The sequence below is a fragment of the Dipodomys merriami genome, unplaced genomic scaffold (assembly GCF_024711535.1).
Source record: "Dipodomys merriami isolate MVZ:Mamm:240054 unplaced genomic scaffold, mDipMer1.0.p SCAF_3857, whole genome shotgun sequence".
Lineage (NCBI taxonomy): Eukaryota > Metazoa > Chordata > Mammalia > Rodentia > Heteromyidae > Dipodomys > Dipodomys merriami.
Genome location: NW_027205445.1, coordinates 1 through 14,579, shown reverse-complemented (window position 1 = coordinate 14,579; position 14,579 = coordinate 1). Strand labels below are relative to the sequence as shown.

At 41.5% G+C, this 14,579-nt stretch overlaps 1 long non-coding RNA gene across 1 annotated transcript; it reads right to left on the bottom strand.

Annotated features, from left to right (window-relative positions):
- Positions 1-789: 789 nt before the first annotated feature.
- On the bottom strand, positions 790-2,757 carry LOC138805111 (uncharacterized). Its single transcript, XR_011365443.1, has 3 exons — positions 2,591-2,757; positions 2,037-2,116; positions 790-994 (listed from the first exon to the last, which is right to left on the bottom strand). It is a non-coding gene; the product is annotated as an uncharacterized lncRNA (long non-coding RNA).
- Positions 2,758-14,579: the final 11,822 nt, after the last annotated feature.

Here is a 14,579-nt window from a genome sequence, read left to right as displayed (position 1 = left end):
TTATTTGCCAATTACCATGTAAGAAACAGTGGCCTCATCCTGAAAAATACTGACAAGGATCACCTTAAGTAGATGGCCAAAGATACACCCAGGCAATGAGACATCAGAAATTGATATGACATAACTGAGCTTTCTCATTCAGTTATAAAATTAGGCATAAACAAACAAATAAACCAAGATATGCCTAGCTGGGTTCCAGTGGCTCACCCATGGAATTCTAGCCAATAAAAAGGCTCAGATCTGATGATGTTGGTCCAAAGCCAGCCCAGAGAGAAAAGTCTGTGACATTCATATCTCCAGTGAACACCAGAAAACTAGAAGTGGTGCTGTGGCTCCAAGTGGTAGAGTGATAGCCTAGAACTAGCTCAAGGAGAGCACCCAGGCCCTGAGTTCAAGCCCCAGGACCAGCCAAAAAAAAAAAAAAAACACCCACCCAAGTCACACTGGGAGGCTTCCCACAGGATCAGTAGCTGCCCTTTTCAAAAGTGTCAAGCTCATACTAAAGAAAAGACAGTGGAAATGTCACAGACTGGAGGAGGCAGAGGAGGTCTGACAGATCAAGGGAAAGCAGGATCCTGGATGGATCCTGAGTGGGAGTGCCAGTTCTGAGGCCTGAACTCAAGACCTGGGCACTGGCTCTTAGCTGTTTCGCTCAAGGCTGGCACTCTACCACTTGAGCCACCACTTTACTTCAGGCTTTTTGATGGTTTGTTGGAGAGAAGAGACTCACAGACTTTCCTGCCCAAGCTAGCTTTGAAACTTAATCCTACAATCTCACCCTGCTGATGAGTTAGGATTACAAGCATGATCCAACAGCGCCAGCTATATTTTCTGTTTTATCGTGCAATAAAAATAAAAAGATTGTTTTCAAAATACATACTTGGGAGGGAACAAGCTCTGCTTGTACTGTTGACTCTAGCCGTTTTTGTCTTATGCTACAGCTGCAGGGCAGGCCACATGGGCAGGATGTAGTTCAGGCACAGGCTCAGCCTGCCTAGAACAAGGAGGTACAAATGAGGTGTACGTAGTTCTGACAATAGCTAGTGGTCTTGTTTGGCCTTCTAGTGTAGAGAGCAGAAGGAAATAAAATGAGGAAATAATAGTTGAGGGAACAGTATGTAATCTCATTATGCAATGACAAGATATTTGTTCTTAACCTGTCAAGCAAAAGAGAAAAGGTACATGTTTCTCATCAAGGATTGATACCACCTCAGTGGTCACTTCTCAGTCCTCTTTACAAACAAATCCTAATTTTGTCTCATCATCCATTCTGTTGGTTTCTGTGTTTACATGGGATGTCTGGTGCTGCAACAGCCAACTTGGGATGATGAACTTTAGCATGTGGAGAATATACCCAGTATGGTCAATTCAAAAGATGGTAGGAATATAAATATAAGAAGACAGGCTGGGTGCCAGTGGCTCAGGCCTGTAATCCTAGCTACTCAGGAGGCTGAGATCTGAGGATCATAGTTCAAAGCCAGCCCAGGAAGGAAAACCTGTGAAACTCTTATCTCCAATAAACCACCAGAAAATCAGAAGTGGCCCTGTGGCTAAAGTGGTAGAGTGCTAGCCTTGAGCCGAGTTGCTCAGGGAAAAAGCCCAGGCCCAGAGTTCAGTCCCCATGGCTGACAAAACAAAAGACAAAAAAAGAAGACAGTACTGAGCCACTGAATTAATGAATTCTACCGTCTTCCTTGTGCTATGGTTATTATTTTTTTTCTTTTTTTTTCCAGGGCTGAGGACCGAACCCAGGGCCTTGCACACGCGCCAGGCGGGCACCCTTCCCCTGGGCTAAACCCCCAGCCCCACCGTGGTTATTATTATGTGAAATAATAAATCTTCCTGTCACTGAAATGAGTTGGGACTTCTATAATTACACCTAAAAGCAACCAAAATTATGCTTGAGTCCTAAGGGAAAATAAAAGGCATCTAGAAGTAATACAAGAAGAAAAATATAGGTGAAAAATAAAAATAAAGGCTAAAATGCATTAGGTGCATAGGGCTCTGAAAAATCTCCCAAGCCTGAAGAACCTCACCTGGAGTTTCAGAAGCCAGCTCCAATTTACATTTACCCATCTAAGTCTAGTTGCTATGAAGTTCTTATAGGCAGTGATCCCTGAGAAGAGGAAGAAAAATGAAAGGGAAATAAAATTGAACAACTACCAGTGGAGAAACCAGCTGTACATGATCAATTTCTTTCCATGGAATCTCTATTTGTCTGAAGAGAATTTCTTCATCAGAACCCTGGCCCCAAGTCCGAGACAGGTATATGAGGAAGAGACAGGACAGGGCAGCCTAAGATGGACAGTGACTCATCTGGAATGGAAGAAAGAGCTAGCATGTGGCAGAGATTGAGCCCAAAGCTAAGCCTGACTCTGGATCCAGAACCTTCCCAATGCACTGTCATGCCAGAAATGAAAGCCAAGCTTCAAAGCCACCAAGAGCTGCTTCTAAGCCATTCTGAAAAGTGCCCACATTCACCCAGGTGTCTCAACAGAGACCCCAGGTACAGTCCAGCAGAGCACTCGAAAGCAGAAACCCAAGAAGCAAAGCAGGTGGCCTGCATCCAAATTCAAGAAATGTAACTCACTCAATTGTCACTGTGGCCAGGCCTGAGATTTCCAGTCAGTCCCCTACACTCTAGCCTGAGGACAGTACCTATTAGGATGAGACCATATAAGACACGGATGAAGGCCCTGTCTGACAGCCACTGCCATTAAGAACAGCATTATAGATGGGCCCATGGCGCATGCTTGTAATCCTAATCAGGATGCTGAGATCTGAGGACCATGCTTTGAAGCCAGCCTAGGCAGAAAAGTCAGTGAGGCTCTTTTTCTCCAATAAAGCAACAAAAAAGCCAGAAGTGGAGCTGTGACTCAAGTAGCAGAGTGCTAACCTTAAACAAAAAGCTGAGGGACAATTCTAGGATGGTGGTGTGGGGAAAGACTAATACCCCAAGCCCCTTTAAGACAGGTACTCTCACTTATGCCCATTTCCTTCAGAGCATTGCATAGCCCTCACCTTACTGACTTGCCTCTCCCTGTTTCAACACAGGATATTCACTTGGCCAGTCTATCTTGCAGCATCCCGAACAAAGCAGCTTTTTCTCTGGGGTTTAACCAAGGAGCCAATACTGTCTGTGATTGGTTAACTGTGCACAGTCCAGAATCAAGGATACCTGGGGCCCACCTGGGTTGGCCATCTACTGTTGTAGCTTACAGCGTATTGTTCAACACTTCTGTTTTCTTATAATAGTTCTTGCTCATGAGTCCTAATGGTTACAATAAAATAACTAATAGGGTTAATTGTGTATACACACACACACACACACACACACACACACACACACACACACCACTGCAACAGTACTACAAGGGAAACAAGGCAACTCAACAGGGAGCTTCAGGACTCAAACATCTACCACATCCTAAGTATTTCCTGTTTCTTCTTAAGTAATTATTAATATTATTCCTATTTTGGTGCCAATACTGGAGAGTGAACTCAGAGCTGGGACACTGAGCCCCACTCAACTGGGGACTGAACTATCCCTAAGTTTTTTTTTGTTTTTTGTTTTGGGTCCAGTCATGGGGTCTGAACTCTGGGCCTGAGCAATGTCCCTTAGCTCTTCAGATCAAGGCTAGCACTCTACCACTTGAGCCACAGCACCACTTCCGGCTTTTTTCTTTTTTTACTTATGTGATGCTGAGGAATGGAACCAGGGCCTCATGCATGCAAGACAAGCGCACTACCACTGAGCCACCTTCCTAGCCCCTCCTTAAGCTTTTTCTGCTCGAGGCTAGTGCTATACCATTTGAGCTATACCTCCAGTTCTGGCTTTTTGCAGGTTAACTGGAGATAAAAAACCTCACAGACTTTTCTTTTCAGGCTGGCTTCAAACCAGGACCCTCAGATCTCAGACTCCTGAACCCACACCTGGCTGAAATCTTTTTTTTAAACTTAAATGTTTTTTATAACTATTAGATATGGAGATTAGTAATCTCTGCTGCTCCCTTTTGTTCTTAGCTGTATTTTCTTTTTCTTAGCTCCTTCCTTAAATGATTCTTTATTTTTTATTTATTTATTTATTTTTATTTATTTATTTTTTGGTCAAGGGTCCTGAACTCTGGGCTTGGGCGCTATGCCTCAGCTCTTCAGCTCAAGGCAAGTGCTCTACTGCTTGAGTCACAGTGCCACTTCTGGTTTTCTAGTGGTTTATTGGAGATGAGAGTATCATGGACTTTCCTGCCCTGGCTGGCTTTGAACCATGATCCTCAGATCTCAGCCTCCTAAGTAGCTAGGATTACAGGTTTGAGCCACGGGCACCCAGCCTTAAACAATTCTTGTAGGAACTTCATTCATTAAGAATAGGGCCAAACTATGCAAGGCAGGATTGAACTGGAACAACTAGTTATGAGGAAAGAACTAGGCCTATTTACCCCCTAGCTGTTCCTTCTACCTTAATTACTAGTTTTGAAAAAGCAAAACACCTGGCCCCAAAACTAGGAACTGCCCGTTGCTTTAGGTCAAGAAATTGTTACAGGAGTACTTACAGTTTTAATTGTTTGGGGAATGTTTGTGACTTAAGAGCTTGCAAAATAAAATAACTGCGAAGTTCTTCTGTACACCACCTTGCTTGAATCTGCTCTAAAAGAATGCATTTTTTTAACCTTTATAAACCCTGAGCTATTTGAGTTTGGGACTGCTCATTCCCTAGATGAGTTAACCCTGGCTGATCAATTGAATAAACTATCTTTTAAGATACTGGTCAGCGTCTGTGACTTTGTCCAGGGGGTGAGTCCACTTCATCTGGATGCCCCAGTGAGATCCTATTCTCGCCTGAACAGGACGACTCCTGTCATGACCTGACTCCTGTGTCAGGGGACTGGCCACATGGCCGCACTTAGTGGAAGGCCTTGAGAGACATTCCTCAGTCCCAGGTGCCCTTGCTCTGTGAAACCCCTGAAATGAACTCTGGAGTTTGTTCTACCAGTAAATTTCTGCCTGTCATCATCATGTAAAAACATAAATGAGTTGTTTTAAACTCCCAAGAAAAGTCATCAAGTTTTGGTGTTAGCAAAAACTTGAAAATTAACTAAAGTTCTTCTTCAAAATAATGCAATAATCCTTTACATTTTTGAGAAGTCAGATAATTTGATTACAATGTGAACAGCTTAATGCATTAAAACACCAGATCTTTGGTTTTCTGTAATATCCAAGTTACTATTCACTGGCAGAAATTTCTTGTGTTGTCTGGCCTCAGTCCCTCCTGCTCTTAGAAATTTACTTTCTCCCCTGAACCCCCTTTTCCCTGGGAAAAGACTAGCCATGGGTACAAAACTGTGAAATCAGAAAACAAAACAAAATTATTGATAAAGGGAAAAAACCTCCTGGTAAAGAAAAACCCCAGACAAAGGCTGACCAATAGTCAACTTTTGTCCTTTCCCCACCCTTGATAAAAAAGCAAAAGAACATCGCTCCCTTACTCAATTTTACCAAACTGGCAGCTTTGCAAAAGGCTATTGACAACTGAGGCTTATCACCAGCTGCATTAAAGAGCAGTTAGGAGCTTATGATAAAAATAATTTCTAAAGTAGTGTCAATAGCTTTGAAACTTTTGATCATGTTGACCAAGTCAAGATTATGTTTTGCCTATGCTTCTGTGAGTCAAGGCTATGTTTCTGCCAAGTTTTGCTTCTATAACCTTGCTTGCTTGCCTTGGTAACAAGGCCTTCAGCCCGCCAATTGAAGACCACAGCTGAGTGGTCCCACTATGACTGACCTATTACAAATGATTACATATGATATTACCATAAAGAACAAATTAATTTAAAGGTCATATAACTGTAACCAATGAAAAATATGCCAAACCTGCCTTGCATGGCTTGTATATATAACTCTATCTAACCTACCCCTATAAAAACTCATCCTACCCTGAGCTCAAGGCTGTTCCTACTTTCCCAGTGGTAGGAAGTGGTCCCATGTGGTGGTAATAAAGTTCCTAGCTCGGCAGAGCGCAAAGAACAAATTAATTTAAAGGTTCTAACTGTAACCAATGAAAAATAGGCCAAACCTGCCTTGCATGGCTTGTATATATAACTCTATCTAACCTACCCCTATAAAAACACATCCTACCCTGAGCTCAAGGCTGTTCCTACTTTCCCAGTGGTAGGAAGTGGTCCCATGTGGTGGTAATAAAGTTCCTAGCTCGGCAGAGCACAAAGAACAAATTAATTTAAAGGTTCTAATTGTAACCAATGAAAAATAGGCCAAACCTGCCTTGCATGGCTTGTATATATAACTCTATCTAACCTACCCCTATAAAAACGCATCCTACCCTGAGCTCAAGGCTGTTCCTACTTTCCCTGTGATTGACCGTGATTGATTTCCTACCTAGGCAGAGCGCATGCGGGCAGCCCAGATGTCGCAGCCGCCCCGGGTCTCCCAGCCTCTAGGCCCCCGCAACCCCCGCCCCTGCAGGCCCCCGGGTGCCGCCCCAACCCCGGAGTCCACGCAGCCCGCAAGGATGCTGCCCCGGCCCTGGCGGTGACCGCCACTTGCGCCGCCTTCGCGGACCGACTTGGTGGCCGAGCTGCTGCCACTGGCCAAGGACAAGCCGGGGACCCGGCCCCAGGGCCTGGTGGCGAACAAGGGCTGCTCGCCCCTCAGGCCCAGCGTGCCCGTGTCCCCTGGCTCGGCGCAGCACAAGCCCTGGAGCACCTGGGAGACAGAGCTGCTGTTGGCCGAGATGCTGCGGTCGGCTGTGTGTCACACACTGCCCCCCTACCGCCAAGTGTCCGCCGCGCTCGCCCTGCGGCAGGTGCGAAGGACACCTGCACAGTGCTGCCGCCGCTACAATTTGCTCAAGAGCAAACTCCTCACCAGCAAGCCCCCCGGGCACTTCACGCGCAGATCCGCGAGCTCATGGGGCTGCTGGGCAACGATCAGCAGGACAGGTGCGCCCACTGCGGCTGCCTCCCCGCGCCCTCTGCGCCCGCGCCGGCCCTGGCCCCGGAAGAGCCAGGTAGGCAGGCGGCGGGGCGGGAGAGGGGAAGGGACAGCAGGGGCTGGGAGGGGAAAGGCGATGGGGCGGGAGGCTGGAAGGGGCAGCTGGGGCCGGAGGGTCAGAGGCCTGCGGGCGAGCTGCAGAGCCCCCGCCCCCACCGACTCCGCGCTCCCTCCCGCAGGTGCCGCGCCGCCCTGGGCCCCCGCCAACCTCTTGCAGCCCACCGCCGTGCCATCGCTGAATGCTGCCTTGCTGCAGACGCAGACGCACCTGGGCGACATCGTGGGCATGCTGGGCCCGCTGCAAGACCAGCTGCTGACCCAGAACCAGCACGTGGAGCAGCTGCGCGGCTCCTTCGACCAGACCATGTCCCTGGCCGTGGGCTTCATCCTGGGAAGTGTGGCCACCCAGCGCGGTGTCCTGGGCAAGCCGAGCTAGCCGCCCCTGCCACCCCCCCCCTCCATTTAAAAAAACAATAAAGTTCCTAGCACCTTTATCTGGGTTTCGTGAAGTCTCTTTTGGACCCAGGATATAATAGATGTAGGCCCAAGTGAGATCCAGGACCCCGGGCCTTGAGCTCAGAGACTTTGGACTGGTGTCAGAAGAGCCACTCCCTAGGGGACAGCTGTGGAGAGAAGTTCCTAGCAGGAACTTAGAACTCAAAAGCCTCTAGAGGTAAGTTGAAATGCCTGGCCAGGTATAGTGGAAGGGGCAGAAGGGGAGGTGGGATGCAGCAGAACTCCCAGCCACGGAAGAGTTTGGGATGCTCCTCTCCCCAGTGGAGGCAGATTAGGGTTCTTAACCTGGAGTCTTGCCTCACTTGGGTTGTCTTACTTGTTCTGTCTGACCATTTGGTTTGTGTAGCCACCTATCTGTGTCTGTTTTAGTTGACATTTCTGTCTAAATGTCTGAGAACCACAAGCATCGAGAAAGGGATGAGATGTAGAATCTCCTGTTAAACCTATGTCTCCAACCCCAACCTCAGTTGTTGGAGAAACCTTGGGATGAGGTGGAGAATCTCCTCTCAAACTTAGGTCTCCACTCTGGTGCTGATAAAATTCCAAGGGGAAAGCTTATTTGGCCCAAGCAGGAAAAGTAAGAAACAACTTCTCTTTAAGCTAATTCTGAGATCACTGATATCTTGCTTTTTGTAGAAATGCACCAAACTTCTTTATCCATCACTTTTGGAAATGCTTTTAGATCCCTTTTCTTATTTTCAGGAAAAAGCCAGGGCATATGAGTACTGTTACCCAAGGTCATCTCTGCACCCTCTGCCAGGTAGATTGGCCCTCCCTTAATGTAAAATGGCTGCAGGAGAGTTCCTCTAAACTAACACCTCTCTTCTAGGTTCAGAGAGTTATTTTGGGGCTCTCAGTCACCGAATTCAGGTCCCCTAAACGCCAGAGCTCACCATTATCTGAAAAAAAAAAAACCCAGACAATTATTCAAGTTATTAGAATCTGTTCTTTTTGTTCATTTGGACATCTCTGGGGGAATAAAAGTTCCAGCTCTGTCTGGGCTTGGTCATAAACCTGCTCTGTTTTGTCTGTGTTGCAGCAGTCAAGAGGTGGGCATGGGAGGTCACAAGCCCTTACAAGCTTCAGGCTGCATTTTCCTGCAGAGGCAGCCGGAGGTGAGGGCATAGACAGTTTGAGCCTCGTTTGGACATTTGGCTTGTCCGAACAGTTAAAAAAATTGTAAAATGCTCTTGTCTAAAAAGAAAATTGGATAAAAGATAGGCTAGTTCAGTTTCAGGTGACTCCCACCTAGCCTTCCTCCAGCTGAAGGTATTCACAAGGCCAATTGGTAAAATGCATTGCTAAACAAGCAAGCCCTGGGTAAATGAAGCTCAGCAAAGGCACTTTGTTTTACAAATCTTAAATCTTAGATGAAGATTCTGGACTGATTTTCATTTTTGTGCACTTTAAGTTTTGTATGAGTATGTTGGAACATGTTCAAGATGAAAATCAGCATGCTGTTAAAAAAAGAGTTTAACCTCTAAGGAAGGTCATCAGATTTGTATGCCAAATATCTTAAAGGATTATTGTATTGTTTTAAACAGAAAGTTTAGTTAAACTTTCTAAGAATTCTTTAATTTACAAATCAAAATCTGTATTTTAAAATTCGGTATTTTAAAATGCAAAGGTTGTTTACACTGTAATCAAGTTATCTGACTCAACAAAAAGGCATTGGCTGTTTGGGATTTAGTTCCCTCTGCTAAAACTTGGGGATACTATTAGAAATTTAAATATAAAGGTTTATTTAACACTGTCAAAAATTTTACCTGTTCTGTCTAAAACTTTACCTGTTCTGTCTAAAACTATTTCATTCAAGAACCAAGAAAAAAAAAAAGGGAAAAACTTAGACTCTAATAGAAGACCTGTCTTTTGAGGTGAGGGATGTAGAGGCAGACGTGCAGCTCAGCCAGTCATGCAGGGTGGGACAGGCCCTGGGGGGAGTCCACGCATGGTAGAAGAGGGCAAGCTGGCGCAAAGGCAGTTCAACTAACCCTGAAGAGTTGGGTGCATGCACATTCCTAAGGAGGGGCTGTGTGGCCAATCTTTGTCCTGTCCCTTTCTCTTGCAGACAGACACAGGAAACATAATGGTAAAAATGAGTGATGTCATGATCTGATTGGTATTCCTAAAACTGCCACTTGGATGTATTAACTTTGAAAAAGCCTTAAAAATATGGTTAGAAAATTTATCAGTATATGATTTGCTTTCATTGATACTCTGCAATTGGATATGTTTTTTTAAAAGGCATATAGGTGGGCTGGGAAGGTGGGTCAGTGGTAGAGCACTTGCCTTGCAAGCATGAGGCCCGGGCTCAGTTCTTTAGGACCACATAAGCAGAAAAGAAACAACCAGAAGAGGCACTGTGGCTCAAGTGGTACAGTGCTAGCCTTGAGCTGAAGAGCTGAGGGACACTGCCCAGGCCCAGAGTTCAGGCCCACAACCAGACACCCCCCACCAAAAAAAGGCATATAGGTGTTAAGTCTAGCTTCTTGGTACAGTACTGGTGATTAATTCTTGCATTAACAAAAAATGGTCATTTGAGTTCAAAAGTTTTTAATGTATATCTGTTTTAAAATGAGTAGCCAAGAGGAAATAGTGGTACATATCCTCAAGATTTCAAAGGAGTTTTCAAAATACAAATGAAAACTAAAGTATAAAATGTTAAATCAGAGATTTATAAAAGGCTTAAATTAGGATTGGTAAGTCTTTAGCCCCACTTATGTGGGGGAGGGGTGTTTGTGTGTGTTTATGTGGTTTATGTGTGTATGTATGTGCTTTGTGTGTACTTTGTAATGCTTGGGAGATCACACCATTGTTTCACTTATGCTAGGCCAAGGTTTTACCACTGAACTGTACTGTCTAGCTATAATTTAAGTAGTGTTTTAAATTATAACTTTTAAATTTTCATTCCTAGTATGTTTTTTTAAATTATATATGATAAAATGTGATCCATATTTGATCCACGTCAGCAATTTTCATTATTATTTTATTGTTATTTAGAATATTTCCACTGCCTTTCTACTTCCAAACTCTTGTGTTTGTTATTGATAAAGATTTTACATTCCTTTTTTTCTCTCCATTCTTTTTGCCTTTATAGTTTACCTATTCATTCCCTTATTTCTTTGGAAATTAATTATAATATTCCTATTACAATTTCTTTACATTGTAAGAGGTCTATACAATGCTTTATTTTTTCCCACCTTCTCTGACTCAGTCCACACTGTTAGGTGGATTAAAAAGAAACTTGATTCAGGACACTTTGATTATTTTCTTCCTTTTCTTCTCTTAAGTCTTTGTTTGTTGAAACACAATAACAATGACATACTGCTCCTATGTGGTCCATCATTCTATCCCCTCCAACTCTCGTCTGTAGTACAGCTCAAGTCGTTATTATTAAGCTTTATTATGCTACAACGTTATCTAAATCTTAACTCATTCCTAAATTAATTTTAGTTGCTTCAAACATTCCCTAAAGACATTTTTCTACATAAAATATCTGGGCCTTGTGTTTTCACAAGGTGCGGAATATGTGTGACTATCAAACATCTAGATATCTCTGTATAATATTGGTCCTCCTGCTCAATAAACTTGTGTGTAAATTCAGGGAATACAGTTCAGTCAGAACAATCTTGTAAAAATTTTGAAAAAACACACTATTGAGGATGTATGCTGGACCAATTCCTGTAACTTAATTTTATATCTATTTTAATGTCTGTTCTAAAATTTACAGCATTTCTATTTGAAGAAATGTTAAATTTGTGTAAATTAGGCTTGGAAAACCTATGATTGTACCATTCACTTCCAAAGCACTAAAATGTATAGAATAAAAGGAGATAATATATTGCATGTGAATTTCATGTCAGAAAAAAACTATCATTTAATATCCTTCACACAAATTGCAGAATACCTAAAAGGATGTTTTTCGGTGTTGGGTAAAAACTTTTCGTAAACTATAGCTTTTAAAACAAAGATGTGATTTCTGTTTATTTTTAGGTTTTTTATATGTTTTTTTTTTAGTTTATGCAGAGATAACTCAATCAAAAAGTGTATGTGATAACTGGAATAACTAGGAATTATGCATCACTTATAAGTAATTGATAACATATTCTGGAAGAAACTTTTAGCAAATGAGAGGAGACCCAAATCTATGCATCTGCATTTTATGAAAGCCATATGTTACTTGCTCAATCCAATTGCTTTTCTCTACTTTGCTAAGAAAAAAAGTATTCTCAAGATAAGAGCCAAAAGCAGTGAATATATACAAAATAAACAATCATCTTGATTTATTTGTGAAAATAACAAATGAAATAAAACAATTTCACTTAAGGGACTCCAATATTAGTATCTATGAAGATGTTCCTGAATGCCAACATCCATTGAAATTTTGGAATTTTAATTTCTACCAACATATGAACACTTGAACAACAAAACAAATGTAGTCTTAAAGCAAACAGGTCTTGGAATAATTTTCTTAATTGTTTTGAAATTACAAAAGAATTGATACAATTAAGAAAATGGTCCTTTCCTATGGAAATCATTTAAAAATGTTTATCACTTATTATAATTCAAATACCAAACAAGAGTATTTTTAAATAATCATTACAAATATAATTTAATTGCTATTGTAAAATAGAATAAAAGACCAGTCTCAATATATTATCATTATTTTTAATTTGTAATTATCTAAATATCTTAAAATATCTAAATAGTCATGTCTTTAACATAGTCGTAAATATTCTATACATTTTACTTAACATTTTCCAGGGGCATGTATTCATGTCTCTAAAAAATTGTTTGCATAGGGGCTGGGAAGGTGGCTCAGTGGTAGAGCACTTGCCTTGCATGCCTGAGGCCCTGGGTTCGATTTCTCAGCACCACATAAGCAAAAAGAAAAAAGCCGGAAGTGGCGCTGTGGCCCAAGTGGTAGAGCACTAGCCTTGAGCTGAAGAGCTGAGGGACAGTGCCCAGGCCCAGAGTTCAGGCCCCATGATCAGACCAAAAAAAAAAACATTCACAGCAGTTAAAAGATGCTTTTGTGAAATTAATGTGATATATTTTGTTGTTGTAGTTTGCAAAGTCTGGGTATTGTCCCTAAGCATTTTTATGCTCAAAGCCAGCACTCTATATCTTGAGGCACAGTGCCACTTCCGGCTTTTTTCTTTTTGCTTATGTGGTGCTGAGAAATCGAACCCAGGGCCTCAGGCTAGCAAGGCAAGTGCTCTACCACTGAGCCACCTTCCCAGTCCCTAACAAGTACTTTTCTCTCTGGGCTATTTTTGAACACAATTCTAAGATCTCATTACCCAGAATAGCTGGAATAATAGGCGTGAGTCACTGGCATTTTGTTTGATGTATTTTGTAAATTTTAATTGTGTTTTAAGATTTTTGTTTCACTATAATGTACAATGTTCTACACATATATTTTGATATATGTATATATTTCTGATGACAAATAATCTCTAAAAATGTATATCTTTCTATACATAATATATATATACATATTTCTGAAGACAGACTTCTTTATAAATTTTATGCTACTATTTTTGACTTTATCTTTCCAAAGATATAGTCTACTTTTCCAAAATTTTCCTAGCAATAAATTACTAATATTTCAATAGAATGTAGTTTATTACTTTCAAGGAAATTTAAAATATACACATGACATTGTAGTAACATTTATATTATATTACATGAAATACTTCTGTTCAAACTTAAAAATTTGTGTGAAGTGGAGGGGAGAGAGGAAGTTATATCATACTGTTTAGGAATTTGCAATACTTCAAAAATCTATTCCCTAATTTGTCTTATGCACATAGTCAAACTACTTCTTATGGTTTCATTTTTTGTTTCTTTATTTGCTCAAAATTTTAATATGGATTCAACCACAGTGGTAACATTAAAATTATTAACCAGGGCGCTGGTGGCTCACGCCTGTAATCCTAGCTACTCAGGAGGCTGAGATCTGAGGATCGCGGTTCAAAGCCAGCCCGGGCTGGAGAGACCATGAGACTCCTATCTCCAATAAAACCCCCAGAAAACCGGAACTGGCGCTGTAGCTCAAGTGGTAGAGCGCTCGCCTTGAGCTGAAGAGCTAAGGGACAACGCCCAGGCCCAGAGTTCAAGCCCCACGACCGACAAAAAAAAATAAATAAATAAATAAAATAAAATAAAATAAAATTATTAACCAAAAACATAGATTCATAACCAAAAATCATAGATACATATCAGACTTTTCAAAAGTTAGCACTTATGATGCTAATAATAATTTTGGTGAAGATGATGATGACCACAGTGTACCCTGATAATGACAATGTTGTGATTGAAAAGGAAAACACTTTACTGAGAAAATTTTGATAATTCATCTTATCTAATGGGCACAGGCAGAGTGGTAAGAAGAAATCTAAAGTGCTTCCACAATATACATATATATATGTATATATATATACATATATATATATATCACTAATATAGCTGGCAGTTATATTAGTGATATTTTTAGTGATAAGGACCACAGGTGGAAATAATTGATTTAGGGGAAAAAACTGTCTGATATTTCTAAAATTTATATTAAACAGATACAAAATAGGTCTGTTTAGACATCATCAAAATGTGTACAGCCAGGAATATGAAAAACAATAATAAAATTGGGGGTATTATTGAAGGGAAGAGAAAAAGGAAATTCGGACACAACTGTGAGCAATGTGAGCAACAGTGTGGACAAGATTGGAAGAAAGCAATAAATAAGGAAAGAAAAAAGTAATAAAAGATTTTCAGAAGTAAAGGAAGGAAAGAATTTGCAGGAAGATATTCAAGGAAATATGCCACCTGGATTTGAAAAGTAAGAGGACATAGACAAGTTCAATAAGAACCGAGTTTTGGTGAAGTCATATTGATAAAATTTTTGAAATATGAATGTGAAGCCATAAAATTCTGGATCCATGAGTTCAACATATCCTGTTGATTTTAAATGTTGGGAACAAACACTTTCATCCTGATCTTAGAAGAATTATACAGGGGCCATGATAGGATGGGAAGCAGAAACAAAGGAGTAGGCTACA